A 10,525-nucleotide genomic window follows, 5' to 3' on the forward strand; every position below is an offset into this window, starting at 1 on the left:
AGCAGAATTGGGAATCCGATCTTAATCATGTCTTTACTGATGAAGAATGGTCAAAGGCCCTTTGTCGAGTTCATACCACTTCTATTTGTGCTCGTCACTCACTAATACAGTTTAAGCTGTTACACAGAATACACTGGACGAAAGCTAAACTGTCTAAAATATACCCGGATCTCGATCCTACGTGTGACCGATGTCGACAAGCCCCGGCTACTCTCTATCACACTTTTAGCCCAGCATTAACCTCTTTCTGGACTTCAATCTTCAAGTCAATCTCTAATGTTTTCATGTTAGATGTTGAACCCTGCCCTTTAGTGGCACTATTGGGTCTTAATCACGCAAAGGTATCCTTATCATCTTTACAGACAAATGCTTTTGCTTTTTGCTTAATAATTGCCAAAAGGCTTGTACTGATGAACTGGAAAAATCCTCTTCCACCCAGCTACTCTCATTGGATGCATGAGCTGTTGCAGTTTATTCAAATATAATACATTAGATTTACAATGATTGGCAGAACAGAACAATTTCATATGATTTGGCAACCTTTTCTTTTGCACTTATAGTAATATTTTTTTCTATAAATAACCATTTATGTAACCACTCCTTTGCACTTGACCCTAGCTGTTTTTGCCCCCTCTCTCCCCGTCCCTGTTTGTTTAAGAAGCAGAGTACATAATAAAAAGGGAAATAAATTGTATTTGGTTTTCTTGACAGATGGTAGTTAAAAAAGGTGTAAAGTTTTTCTTTTTCTTTTTTCTTTCTTTCCTTAGTAATATTTACAGTTTTGCTGTATTGTATATATATTGCTACTATATTGTACGCATACTACATTACTAGTATTTCTTGTATTATTGTGTAATGTACTTTGAAGCAAGCATTTATAATCCTTCTTTTTTCTCTTTTCTTTTATCCTTTTTATTGAGTCAGAGAGTAAGAAATACGTCTGTTTAATTTCATCTGTATTTTTTTTTTTTGGGCAATATGTTGAAACAAACATTGTATTGTCTTTTTTTATCACCTCTCTAATAAAAAGAGTTAAACTAAACTAGCAGAAGTGGGAGGGCTAACTGGATTTACGCACCGCCGTCACCCTCCTGTCGTCATGTGTCTATTACGCTGCTTCCTGATATCATGTGCGTGAAAACATATAACCTATATTTATATATTAAAAAAGTTAAATCCGGTCGAGCAATGTATTAATTAAATTCAGATTGGAATATGTTGGTAATAGGCATTTACCTAACGCTAAAATAAGTTTCGTGCGTCTGACAAGTGCTTTCGATCTTCTTTTTGATCTGAATGGTATGAGGAAAACACGAGTTTTGCCACAGACTTCACTGTTAATTATTTCCCTGTTAAATAACAGGAAATTACTGGCAGCAGGGTTACCATTATTTTCCTGTTATTTTAACAGTTAATTCCTATTAATGTTTTTTTACAGTGCACCCCCCGTAATGTTTTTCAACAGGAATTTACTGTGAATCACTGGCAGCAGTGTTACCATTATTTTCCTGTTAAATCACCATTTATTTTGTTTCCATTAAATATTGTGAATTATGGTTAGCATAGTAACGTGTACCACTGATTGTTATAGACACATTCTAGCTTGAGTTAATACAAGAATAGGCATAATCCATCAGATAACACTTAAATGAAAGAAAACTAATAGTTCCGTGTTGAAATCAATTTTTTTTATTGTAATACAAACACTGAAAGGTAAGTACTTACAAATGTAGGCACACATGGATCAGACCAATCACAGAAATATACTGTATAACATGTTCATCGCTGACATCTGTGGTCGCTGGACGAAAGATAAAAACTGCGTCTGTCTTAAACTAGCAAAGACACTTGCGTTTGGCTTTGCGCTGCGTCGGTGCAAGATAGGGCCCTAAACCTCAACATTTAATGTTCCCTGAACTGCTAAAATTAATCAAATAAAACACTGTGACTCCTGGTCACATAAAAATGTTACACATAGGCTCAGATTAATCACAAACAAATCTCATTTTCTCATGTTCATGGCTTAAAAAGTAGCAAATACATTTTTAAACTCAAATACATTGTTCATTATAACAAAATACTGAACCTCAACACGAATTCAACATGTATGAATACATTCAAACCAATACTTAATACTTAATGGAACTGTTCATCAATAAAGAGCAATAAACAATAAAAACACTGTCACTGCTTAGATCACTAACCAATTTCTCAACGCACACAATGAGGATCCTTTGCAAAGTCTTAAGTCTGTGTATGAGAGAGAGAGAGAGAGAGAGAGAGAGAGAGAGAGAGAGAGAGAGAGAGAGAGAGAGAGATGAGTTTCATAATTTAAAATTTTTAATCCAAAATGATATCACATGGCTTGACCTAACAAAAGCTAATTTTAGAAACAGAGCACAAAACAGACAGAATAACGTAAAATAATAGAAAGTGTGAGGAGTACAATTCAGTGAAAGAACAAAAAAAGAATGGCAAAAGACTAAGAGCATGGAAGAGGAGTTCAGCATTCTAACTTTGAAAGGCAGTTGAGAATAAACATTAGAATGAATTTACCCAACCTCCTGAGTCATTGCTGTTTGAACATATGTTTAATGTATACATCTTACTCACCATGTTCAAATGAAATCCCACTGAAAGTCCATGAGCTTGCGCAAGAGGCTGGCGACGTGTGAATTGACAGTTCTTCTTTTTTTTTCCTTTGCAGCCTTTGTCCCTTTTTCTGGGTTTATACCCACAAAGCGTCTGAAAAATTATACACTGGTTAAAAATCTAGTAATTCACAGACTAACAGCACAACAAAGACAACAAATGTACATGAACTATCCTCAACATGCATTATCTTCTTGACTCTGTGAATATTGTAAGTTGCACTAAAACTTTCTAAATCAAAGTTAATTGCTAAATCCCATCACCAGACCTGTTGAAACCATGCTTGAGCCACAGCTAAACCAGAAAAAATGTAGATGTTAAAGGGATAGTTCACTTTGAAATAAAATTTTGGTATGTTTTAGCTTACCTGAAGTGCATCCAAGACGTAGGTGTCTTTGTCTCCGCAGTAGTTTCAATTTTTATATTTTTAGGTCAAACCGTTCTTGTCTGTCAGTCATATAATGCAGGTATATAGGTACTGTCTCCAAAAGCATGCAGAGATGTTTATCCGGGATGTTTAAAACGATGTAAAAAAACACATTTACGTAAGCTCGCTCAAACTCATCCGGGAGACCACTTCCGGAGCATTCCGGCGCTCTACGGCGCTTGCGCAGACTAAGTAAACAGATCACTTGGACGTGGTTGTGTAAAAGAGATAAAAACGATATAAATACTGTTCGTTTTATCACACAAACCGCTTGTTTCGTGTCTTAGGCCATCAATGTGCACTTACGATGGGGAATTTTTTAATTTGGACTTTTCTCTGCATGCTATTAGAGACATCTCTGCATGCTTTTGGAGACAGTGCCTATATACCTGCATTATATGACTGACAGACAAGAACGGTTTGACCTAAAAATATCAAAATTGAAACTACTGCGGAGACAAAGACACCTACATCTTGGATGGTAAATGGACTGCATTTATATAGCGCTTTCATAGACCCATGGCCACCAAAGCGCTTTACAATTTGCCTCTCATTCACCCATTCACTCATACATTCATACACCGACGGCGGTGTCAGCCGTTCAAGGCGCCACTCAGCTCGTCGGGAGCAGCTGGGGTTAGGTGTCTTGCTCATGGACACCTCGACACTTGGTCCAGTGGAACCGGGGATCGAACCACCAACCTTTCAGTTTGTAGACAACCTACATGAACCACTGAGCAACTGCCGCCCGATGCACTTCAGGTAAGCTAAAACATACCAACATTTAATTTCAAAGTGAACTATCCCTTTACAGTTTTTCTCAGTCGCTTTGGTGCATTTTTCACATCATCCCTAACATGTGCAAAATAATAAGTGCATTTCTCAGAACAATTTGTACAAACTGCAACATACAATAGATATGTTTCTAAAGCTAGTCAGTCACTAAAAATCTTTAGTACATCTCGCAAACGTAAATATTCATGCCAATGATCATGTCAGTGTCATCAGAATGATAAGTCATTGAGTCATTGTTCACGAACAAGGTCTTCAAAATGTTTAGGCATGTTGTCAATGTAACTGTGTACTTTGACAGTATTACCTGATGTAAACTTGGTCTACAGTTTGGATGACAGTTACTGTATTGAAAATGCACAAGGCAGCACTTCTATGGCATATCAATTTCAACAGTACTATTTACATATTACTGTATGTGGGTTATTGACTGAAAGAGACTGGACAGGATTTTGTTTTTCACAGCTTTTACTAGTGCTACTTTATGAAAGAAAAAAACAAAATAATTTACAGTAAGAAAAAGACAAGGGGCACAAAGAAAAAAAAAACTAAATTAGAAAGAAACACAGGAAACACCCCCTTTGCCCGCATCACTGTTCTAGTGCTGTATCTACACATCCAGACGTTCCTGTCTGTCGGCCCACATGTTCTCATCCACATCACACCGGATATTCCCTTCCAATGCAACGTAGAAAAGAACCTCCATGCTGAAAAGAACTCCTCAATTGGGTTAAGGAATGGTGAATAAGGTGGGATGAATTCTATGAGCATCCTCAGGTGGGTCACACATCATTGCCTTATGATGTTTGATCGATGGAAACTCACATTATCACAAATGACCACATACTTTGGCAAATCCTCTCTAAACAGACCCCTCTCATCATCAGGGATGACAGCCCTGTAGAGAGTCTCTAAAAAGTTGAGGAGATGCTGGGTGTTGTATGGCCCTATAAGGGGGATATGGGTTAGGACACCATGCTCCGAAATAGCAGCACACATGGTGATTTCCAACTCCATTATACGCTATATCCCAGAACACACAGTTGAATTTGTTTTGTGTAAATGTGTAATATGCTTGACACTTTATGACAAATAGTTCAACAATTTTGCATGTAATGGCTTATGCAAGGAAATAATGCCTAGATGTTTTGAGGGGTAAGACTATTCAACAGAGAACCATCTACTATATTTTGATCAACATGACATGAGCAATTGAAAATGTGGAAAAAATGTGACACTTGTACATTATCAATTGCAATATATACAAAAGCAATAGCAATTTGTTCAAAGGAATAAGACATTGCTTTAATGATGTGCACAAGTGACTAGATGATTTGGAATTTGTACAAGTAGTATCAAGAATTGCACTTTTGACCTAAGAAATGCACCAAAGCGACTGATAAAAACTGTAACAGACAATATCTTACCTCTGGATGAATTCAAGCGTGCATGCTGCCTCCTCTTGGTACTGTAGGTTAAAGATGTAAAAACAGGAAAAAAAAGACGCCAGCCCTGTCACAAAGGTGGACTGGATCCCTTCGCAAACGATTTGGCCCTCAAGGCTGAGCATCCAGCGCTGGAAGCGGCTTCCCGTTTCTCCTGAAACAGAAATGTTTTAACTGTCCAATTTCTGTTTTAGTTTTCATTTTGAATACAGTTTAGTTTGATACCATTGAATTCACTACATACAACACTAAAGCCAACTGTCCTATCTAAAATCAACTTACCAAGAAGTATCAGACGAGGAGTTGCAGGTATAGAGAGTGAACTCTCAAGGTCAGCTGCAGTGGCATATCCCTAGGACATAGAACAAATTAAACACAATATGAATGACATAAGACTACCACTGAGTGAGATAGATAGATAGATAGATAGATAGATAGATAGATAGAATGAGAGATAGATAGATAGATAGATAGATAGATAGATAGATAGATAGATAGATAGATAGATAGATAGATAGAATGAGAGATAGATAGATAGATAGATAGATAGATAGATAGATAGATAGATAGATAGATAGATAGAATGAGAGATGGAGAGACAGGAAGAGATAGATAAAGAGAGAGAGGGGGATATAGATAGAGAGATAGAGAAAGATACAGAGAGAGACAGTGATGGATAGATAGATAAAGTGAGATAGATAAAAGAGATAGAGGGAAAGAGGGAGAGATAGAGGTAGAAATAGAGGAAGATATAGGGATAGATTGATGGGGAGAGAGTGATAAAACAGAGAGATAGATACAGGGTAGGTAAAGAGAAAGAGGGAGATAGTGAAAGAGATAGGTAAAGATAGAGGAATAGATAGAGATAGAGGCAAAGTGAGGGAAAGATAGATGGTCAGAGAGGAGTGTGTGTGTGAGAAAGAGAGGCAGAGAGAGGTGTGTGTGTGTTTGTGTGTAGGGGAACTTACATCTGCAAGAACAATGAGTCCTGAGCTTAAGAACAGAGCAAGATTCCTCAAAAAAAGTGAATTTTCAATATTTTCTGGGCTAAACTCTAAATGGTCTGCATTGTCAGCAGCATCAATCTCCACATCACACTGTGAATCACTGTCTCCATGAGGACCACTAGATCCACTTACACCAGCCAGACTGATAAAAGAATCCATTAAATTACCCTCTTCACTTCTTTTATGTTTTTTTGACAAATGAGATGTAAATGTAGAAACCACAGTAAATGTTTTATCACATTGCTTGAAGGGACAAACAATAGTTCGTCCTTCTTTGATGTGCACCTTAAGATGAGAATAAAACTCAGTCAAGGAGTCACATTTGGCACGGCAGGAGGAAACATGACACGTAAGATCCACTAGCCTAATCGATCTTGGCTGAACAATACTATCCTTATGATGTCTGTAAATATGTCCCTTCAGACCAGCACATTTTTAAAATGTCCTTTGGCAATTAGGCATACAGCACTGCAGTACTAAATTGGGTATGTTGCTGTGAATTTTTATGTGCCTCACATAGGCCAAAGAGGTGGCTGACTGTTGTCCACAAATTTGGCAAGAAAACATTATGTAAGCCAATTATACTTATTGATAGATTAGCAGTAAATTGCTAGATTAAAGCAAGTAAGAAACCATTCAAATTTCCACCTGGTTCTGAGATATAAATCCTGGGATATCATCTTGAACAGCAGTGTGATCAGGGATGGTACCCTGCATCTGCATCTGTAATAAAAAAATAAAATAAAAAAACACAAATGTAAACATTGATCTACAACTCAATGATAATCAAAACAGCAAAAAACTCAAAATAGGGTGCACTATGCCAATGCAATTAAAAGAGAATAGCTGTTCACATAGCTAGATAGCACTAGCCCGATCAATATAGCTGTTTTTGCTGGATTTACCTCATTGATAGGCTAAAACCTGCACATAAAATAGTCACACCAGCATGTCTGGTAGCCCAAACAGCTATAATCTATCAAAGACGAGCAGCTGACATGAGTTCATCAAATACAGTCTTAGACCAACTATCTAGCGTCATAAACAGCTATCAGTAAATAGATTTATGTTAGCCGTTTGATTTTCAGGATGAATCTGCTTTAACCAGACGTGTATGGCAAGAATGCCACACAAACTTGACCACGGGAATGCTAATTAAACGTTATACAGGCCTAACGTTAGCATATTGTTTATAGATTATTTAGATCGTATACATAAATGGACATTAAAATAAGATAATTGTTTTTAAAATGAATGGACAAACTATCGAAATGTAGCGTGAATCTGGCTCATTAGCAGGTTACTTCATTTTATATGGTGTAAATCGTGGCGTTTAGTATACATTAGTGATGTTACGTATGACACTGAAGCTTCGATGTGCGTATCGCGTATGCGACGCAATTTCTATTGAAGCTCCGTATCGGGGTGTGTATTGGTTTCCCAGAGTGCGCGTTTCGCTTTGGGTGTCAGAAGGCTCGAACCCCAGACTTACTTAACGAGTCGTTGTTGGCTCAGTCTGGTTCATGGGTTTGTGAGGAGAGTGCTGTACTTTGAAAGTTAATCAATACATTACATTTAAATAACCAAAACTACTTATTCTTTTTTGTAGTTGTTGTGTCTTTTTGTTTTTGTAAAATCTTTGCACTTTTGGTGTTTTTTTTTTGGTAATTTGGTGATGGTATTTGGGGTTAGGGTGGGTTTAGGGGAGGGTGTTGGTGTTTGGTGAAGGGTTTGTATTTAGAGCAATGGCAACAGCCAAAAAAAAGGAAGACTTCCCCTATCTGGGAATATTTTGAGTTCATAGCTTCTAATGTATGCATTTCTAAAAAGGAAGAATAACAAATAAATATTTATTTCTTTATTTATTATTATTGTATTTTATAATTGTTGACCGTTGATGTGTCTTATATTCAGTCAATGTACATGTACAGTCACTCCCAATCAATTTTTTTTCTGCTCACACTTCTGAGGTGGAAACCTTTGGCTTCTGTTGAACAGTGTGTAGACCAGCACAAACAAAGCTCAAAAGCCACTTTTGATGCGATCGTAGAAGTGGATAAATACTTTACAGAGACAAACATACAAAGAGCTGAAGATCCACTTGAATACTGGAGAATGCAGTAAACATGTCTACCACCATCTATATACATTGGCATTACAGAATAATTAAAACTTTATCACCTTTCTGTCATACAGTTACATAAGCACGATCACTGCCAAGTGTCATAGGCACATTTAATAACAGATGATCCTATCACACAATGTCCTTATTCAGTGTGTGTGTGTGTGTGTGTGCGTGTGTGTGTGTGGAGAGAGAGAGAGAGTATGGCCTACATTAGATCTTATTGAATCAATCATAAGCTCATTTTATATTTTATTGTCACACTTTAGTTGGAAAAATAATTTATTTAATGGACAAATCAAACACAAACGTGTAAGGCTTTTATTTGTACACATAACATTGAAATTATGGAGCGTGTTGTGGTTGCTTCATCTGACAAAGCTTCTTACAAAGGCTTCTGGCTGCTTTATTTTAAATAAACACCAGATGGCGCTGTTCTCGACACTCTCGAAGCTTTGAATCTTTTCCCGGAACAGTCAGGGGAAAGCCTCATTGCTTCATGAGGCTTCATTTCCCCATCCCTAGTATACATCAACATCACTGATAGATGTTAAAACAATGCATGACTTTCAAGAAACTCTTTAATCTCACCAGATTATTGTGGTTTTGGTCGATGAAACCAAACCACCGCGATCTTCAGACATGGATCTGTTCGTTGCAGCTGCTGCAGGTTCAAATGCCGCCTTCTACGCTTCTTCGCAGAATATAAAAAATACTGTATATGATCATGTTATTTCAGATAGTGGCGCCAATAGACCTAATAAAGTGGCGCATGCGCGTGTCATATACGGATATTTACACCGTGTTCAGAAAGAACGGAGGAAACACACACACACATTGGGAGCGCAGTTCCTCATGTATCTCGTCTCGCGTAAAATCCGGAGTGTATTAATAGGGTATAAAAGGCTATTACACCCACGATAACAAACACATTTGCGCATGCACAGAAAACACCGCAAACTTTCTTATTTCTGACTGTGGAATAGGCTGCAAGATTATTCTTGATAACATTTGCAGTAGAGAAATCAGGTGTTTAATTAGCCTAATCTTCATTCAGTAGCCTAAGCATATATTTAGTTTGTTAGTAATGGATTGCACCGTCGACTATTGATTGAATCAGTTGTTTAGCAACCTAACAAATACGAAATGAAATTCTAACTTCTCCACTGATAACTAATAACTTTTTTTCTAAGTATAAAATTGCATATCGGCATTTATCTCCAAACTTACGCTATCCTACATCTTTGCTTGAGTTTTCGATTTTGCGGTTAAATAACAAAAATGAGGTGTTATTTAACAATGAGGTGTTATTTAACAATGAGGTGTTAAATAACAAAAATGAGGTGTTATTTAACATATATTTCCTAAAATTAACAGTAAGGCGCAGTTATTAAAAATAACAGGTTAATCATGTTGAAATTTGGGTGTAAATTAACAGAAACATTTAACAGTGTTAATTGTCCCACCGTCTACAACTGAATGCTTTTTCAAGGGCCATACTTCAAAACCGCGGTAGTATTACATGATAGCCTGGGTTTCCCCATACTGCCTTTGCGCAGCGCGATTTTATTTATTTAGTCTCAACGAGAATTGGGTCTGGCGTTAGCCAGGCTAATTACATGAGGTAATTTTTCCAGACCTTGTTACAGAAAATAAAAGTTGCCATTATCTTTCCTGACATTTGTCCATAATGATTACTGATGGTACATTCGGACGGGACTAAAATCACTGAGAAACTCTGGTAATAATTATTTTACCCCACCTCTCCATGTTAAACTAGTCCGTCAGAATAAGGTTTAGGACAATGAGTGCTGTAGAAACTCCAGAGTCTGAGCGGCTTATAACTGCTTACATTCTTTGCATGCTTTGTTTGCTTTTGTCTTTATACCTGTAAGGACGGCCCCCTGAAATCTAAATAAAACGACAGTGTTTCACTGCTTTAATCTGACTTCAGGTGTAACTGGATATTGAATGTATTTTGTTCTGTAACTTTACCAATATAAAAAGTACGTATACCATTTATTATTTGGGTAATAAAATCATGTTTGGAAATCAGTTTCCAATGAGTACCTGTTCCTTA

The 10,525-nt window shown here is 37.1% G+C and overlaps 1 long non-coding RNA gene across 1 annotated transcript; it reads right to left on the bottom strand.

The window, feature by feature from the left end:
• Window positions 1-1,386: 1,386 nt before the first annotated feature.
• On the bottom strand, window positions 1,387-3,139 carry LOC307004219. The gene is made up of 3 exons (XR_013798944.1): window positions 3,020-3,139; window positions 2,614-2,745; window positions 1,387-2,250 (listed from the first exon to the last, which is right to left on the bottom strand). It is a non-coding gene; the product is annotated as an uncharacterized lncRNA (long non-coding RNA).
• Between the last annotated feature and the right edge of the window lie 7,386 nt (window positions 3,140-10,525).

The sequence above is a fragment of the Phoxinus phoxinus genome (assembly GCF_949152265.1).
Source record: "Phoxinus phoxinus genome assembly, chromosome: 9".
Taxonomy (NCBI): Eukaryota; Metazoa; Chordata; class Actinopteri; order Cypriniformes; family Leuciscidae; genus Phoxinus; species Phoxinus phoxinus.